Here is a 5,404-nt window from a genome sequence, read left to right on the forward strand (position 1 = left end):
GTAAAGCAAGTTCTACTATTTTCAGACCTAATCAAAACTCTACTCCCTTCCAGTCTGTGTATCACTAATCACAACTGGAGCACTGCCATTTCACGGGTTCAGTCTTGCAGATATGCAATATTTTTGGATACATGCAGACTTATTCACAAGCAGTATCCTGACATAACTCAAATTTGCTTATGTATCCCAAAAATCATTTTATTCCTAAAGCAGATTGATCTACAGCCAAAAGTACTTGCTCTAAATTTTAAATGCACATTCCCACTTATTACTCTTCCAAGCAGTCAAAGTACTTCTATACTACAAAACTCTCTCAGAAAAGTTACTTCCTAAACTACTAGACATCAGCACTGCATTCTACTTACATGTACTAATGCACTCTGTGTACTCCCTATAACTAAGCAAAATACCTAGGGGGTATTGGAAAGGTGTAAAAACCACAGGGCTCAGCTGCTTTTTAATTTTCTGTGATTCCATGATAATCCATCTCTTGTAAGACATTGTTTTCTCTTGCCCAAAAGCTGAGCTACAATTCAGAGAGTGACTCCTTTGCTTGACAGTCTTTTGTCTTGTACATCATGAAATTATAGCACCAAGGAATTTTCACTGAGATTTTAACATTTCTCATCCTTACTTTGGCCTGGCTCAGATGAAAAGAGCAGGTGGACCAGTCTACCTACAAGGTTAACGTAAATAATAAAAACAGAAAAGGTTTACAAATCATCATATTACTTGAGAACAATGTACTGACTGAGTATTCCTTAAAACTTACACTGGATGCAGAAATAACTCCTATTAGGCTGATACTATCAAGTCTACGTGCATAAACATTAAAGAATGTCATCAACACAGGAGCACATGACACCACCATCCTGCTTGCATCCAACATACAAACATATATACAACACATTTGCAAATTACAGTCGACTAGTTTAAATTAAGACTGCTTGTTTTTCTTCGAGGACCACAGGGAAGAATTCCCTGCAGAGTCTTAGAATTTTGCAAGTTAATAGCACCCTGATTGTGGAATAAGCATGCTTTGACCTAGCATGAAATCTTCTCAGCTCCAACATTCATGACAGCCCAGTGCTGTCTTATAGAGAGGGCTTAAGCCCTGACTGTGCCCCACATGACCAAAGACAAGTAGGTTCTCAGGCTCTGGAACACCCAAGGGAAGAAGTGGCTAAAGCTGGATAGGACATTCTGAGGAAAGCTCATTACAGCTGGCAAATCATTAGCAAGAAAGCACTAGCTTGTGCAGTAATAAAAAAATTCAGGCAGAGCACAAGACATTGGCAGTGCCAAGTTGGAAATGGCAGCCTTCACTAGCACATGTGTAAGGGCATCCATACATAGGAAAGCTGTAGCACTCCCTGAGTTGAAGCTCATGTCAGCCACCTGGTGGTGGGGGTTAGGGACCTAAACAGAAATACCCTCATAGCCTCTACCTGTCATAATGAAGGCTACTAAGAGGGGAGGAATTTTGTGCAGGTCCCTGTCCAACAATCAGGAAGTGGATTTGATGATATGCAGACACACAGGGATAAAAACGGTAAACGTTTCCAGTGTTCAGGAAAGAATTTAAAATGTTTCCAATTTACATGAGTCTGTTTTCAGAGTTTAGCTGAGTTAGTGAGGTCTTAAGTCTTTGACCAGCATTCAGCAGAATCTGCTGGTTACTGACTTTGACTTTAGTACATTCCTTTCCAATGCTGCAGTAGTATGTCTGTTATTTTCAGCCATATTAGCTAGATTTTGTGATAAATGCTTACAAGATTCCACTCATATATGAACTTATACTTCTCTTCTGTACCATGTGGTTGTTTCAAGTAACTTAAGACTGGCTCTGCCTTCAGTGTTTACTGGATGAGAAAAGCACTGGTTTACAAACAGTCACTTTGAGAATGGCTGATATAATAATGATGCAGCCGTTTCATTACCTAATTTAACATTACGTTTTTGGGGTTCTATGTTATTCAGTAGCTCTCTGTTATTTTGAAATTTTGTCCAGAAAATGGACATTTTGATAAGTTCAGCAGCATCTTCCTCCACAACTAATACATATATAAATAAAAATACGTTTTTCATGGAGTTTACTTGTATTTTATCCATCCCTTATTTTGGGCCTCTGTCTCCAGATTATGTTTAGCTTTGTCCATAATTTTGAAATGAGTTCGACAGGAATGAATTTTCTCACCATAAATTCACAAAACATACACACAACCTGACCTGTAGACATACTGTGTCAATACAGCAGTACAGATCAGTAACAAAAAACAGGCACACACACCCAAATCCTGCAGTGTTAGCTCCCAAATGCCCATCCACTTAAAAGGGTGGTACTAAATCCTGACCTCAGCGAATAACGCGCTCAATAATTTCAAAAAACAATATTCTTAACAATAAGTATCTTGGAATGAAATAAATAAAAAAAAAGAAGGACATAATATTAATGGCATTCAAAACTGGTTACTTGGAAAACAGGAGTAGATTTCTGATGAGATGAACCGGGTCCGCACAATTATTTTCTGCAAGGCAACTTGCCGGAGTGTAACTGATATCGCAGTTTAATAAATAAAGTGTGTTTTAATGAAATGCCATTTTCGGTGAGAGTGCCTAGCACAGTTAACTCGGATTTAAGTACCAAATCTAGACAGTACCACTATTGGAATATGCACTGTTAGAAACAATTTACTTCATGCCGAATAGTAGGACAAATCTCGTTTAACTTGACGGCACGAGAGGGTAACAAAAACAGTACTGAGGAAAATTACCACAAACGCACAACTTAAAGAAAATTCAAACTTCGTGACAGAACTGCACGAATTTAGTTATTTCCTACGAGGCAATACAGGAACTATTCAAGGCTTTCAGTTTTTTTTTAATTTCTCTTAAACACTTCTTCCAAAAAATATCACCCGGTCCCTAACACAGACACAACAAGCAAATACAATAATCAAATTTAAAATTAAAACATACCACCACACATTCTAGTAAGCACCGTGACAGCGCAAAAACTACCAATTTCTCTCAAAACGGGCACTTAACACTGCAACATTTTCAACAAGTAGACCAACTGAAGGGATAGACAGACCCACTGGATTGACCAAATGCATTTTCCCTATTTGATATCAGCCAATACTTGTTTTTACTTTCGCTGAATCACAAAAGGAATGCGGATTAACTAAATGAGAAAAGTTATAGTTAGCTACGACGCAGCCGCTAGGAAAAAACGGAGTGCTCAAAAAAAAAGCGTTAAACAATCATCTTTTTGTATTTCAAAGTTCCAAATAAACTTTTGTCAGACTGTGAGTTGTGAAATGATCTTACCTTAATTGCCACAAGCGATTTATATAGCTGTAAACTTCATCCTTACTGTTCCGTTTTCACTTTCCCTTCCACTATATGATAAAAGAAATGTGCTTCCAGCAAAATTAATCCTCTCATTTGCCTTTGGCCGTGTTTGTGATCCAGTACCCAGTAACATACAGCCAAAAAGCACGCAGGATGCAGAGCTGGTCCCAGACTGAAGGGAAGCTAAGACATTGGAGAATTCCTCTGCCAATCTGCCTAGAGAACATGAAGACATTTCCTGTATGTTTTAGAGGGGACAGCCAGGGAAAATCCCAAAACTTACATTAGGACGAGTGTATTTTGGAAGACTGCAGAAATAAAAAAATCCTAGTTGCACACAAAGACTCATGGGCATGCGTGTCTTCTAAACCTACACAACACACAGCAGCACAAGTCCACACGAACTTTCAATAGAATTTCCACTTCCATACATTAACGTATAGAACAGTGTTTTTTCAAGTTAGGTATACATATCAGCATTTTGTTTTGCATTCCTTTCAAGGTGCTATGAAGAACCCCAACATAAAAAAAATCATAAGGCCTGATGATGGAGCACTATAGAAGTGTGAGAATGTGTTGTGGGAGGTTGTATGGGCATTTCCTTACTATGAAGTCTGTTAAAGACCATAAGACCATTTCAAAGCTTGCACTCACTTGAACAATTAAAAGTCAACTTATCATTACTCTTGACTGACAATCTCTGATGATTTAAAAGTTTCTGTTCAATTTGTTTTCATTTTATGAACCACATCTAAACTAAAAGCCGTAGTATTTGAAAGTTTATCTGCTTATTGGCCTCTTTTGGAAAAGTGTGTGTTCCATTTTGTCCCACGCTACACTGGGAGGATTACAGTCACCCACAGATAATGGAACTGTTCCTCAGATATGCACTTGTTTTGCTGCAAGTAGTTAGCAGTGGTCACACATACCTTTCAACTGTCTAGAGTTTTGCCTTATATTTTTATTCTGTCATAAATTTTTTGTTTTTCTGGCATATCACTAAGGATTGAAGTCACAAAATAATGACATACGTTTGAGTTTCAGACTTCATATCCTTCAGAAAAATCCATGCTAATACAAATTATGTTATTCTAGCAACTTTCAGAGTTTATAAAAGCAATATTTGAAATCTGTCTACATTTTTGGCCCTTTGTCCCCCCATCATTTTAGGCTTTTTCCCCGGTTTCTTGTGGTAAGCAGTTTGATATTTTACTTGGGGAGGGAGTAATGCTAGTTTATGAAACAATAATTATGATTTTACATCCATTCTGCCAGTGAATGGATAGTTACCAAGTTCTAATAAGTGATGCAATCATTGTAACATTGTTGATTTTACAGAATAGTTTTATTTCCATGCTATTACTTGTTTTTGTTACTCGTTGTGCTGCTTTCTTAGATGCTGATGTTATCTTGGAGTTGAGTATGTGGACTTGACTCATTTCATTTTAATTTTGTCAGTGATAAAACAGTACTGGCTAAGTGCAACATCTCACTGTTTCCTGTGTGCTCCACTGTGACTGTCCCACTGTTAAGAAGAGTTTCTAATAAGCTGCATCTGCTAACAGCATACCAGCTTTACTCATCCCTATTTCTAACTGCATCAGTACATCAGAGGCTTCAAATGACCAAGGTTCTGCATGTCAGCATGTCCTCTGCAACTGTGAAAAAATACAGTTTACATGCAAATTGTGTATGTTATTTATGACCATTGCAATTCAGGTTTTAATTAGAATCTACTCTTGATCTGTTAACCTTGCAGAGATAAACAAAAAAGATCGAGTATCCAACTGAGTGACCACGAAAAACTAATAACCAAAAACACACACAGTAGTACCACGTTGCCTGAAGGATACTTCATTAAAACAATTAAGCGCTTTCATCTCAGACTTAAGACTTCATCAGAATGTTAAACACATCATATACCTATTAAAATACTGTCATAATCACATATCATCAAGACTTAACCAATCAAATCACTAAGAAAATAAATATATAAATAAGTACTTAATTTGTAAAGTTGAAACTAAAGCACTTAATTGTTTCAATAAAG

At 37.2% G+C, this 5,404-nt stretch overlaps 1 protein-coding gene across 1 annotated transcript in view; it reads right to left on the reverse strand.

Moving 5' to 3' along the window:
• The window catches only part of IL11RA (interleukin 11 receptor subunit alpha), a gene marked incomplete in the record, with an annotated part of 3,068,236 nt that extends 3,064,582 nt beyond the window's left edge, over window positions 1–3,654 (reverse strand). Inside the window, 1 exon segment of the mRNA XM_044077548.1 lies at window positions 3,331–3,654.
• Between the last annotated feature and the right edge of the window lie 1,750 nt (window positions 3,655–5,404).

This window comes from Protopterus annectens, chromosome 1.part1, assembly GCF_019279795.1.
Source record: "Protopterus annectens isolate FY-2018-M chromosome 1.part1, PAN1.0, whole genome shotgun sequence".
Taxonomy (NCBI): Eukaryota; Metazoa; Chordata; order Ceratodontiformes; family Protopteridae; genus Protopterus; species Protopterus annectens.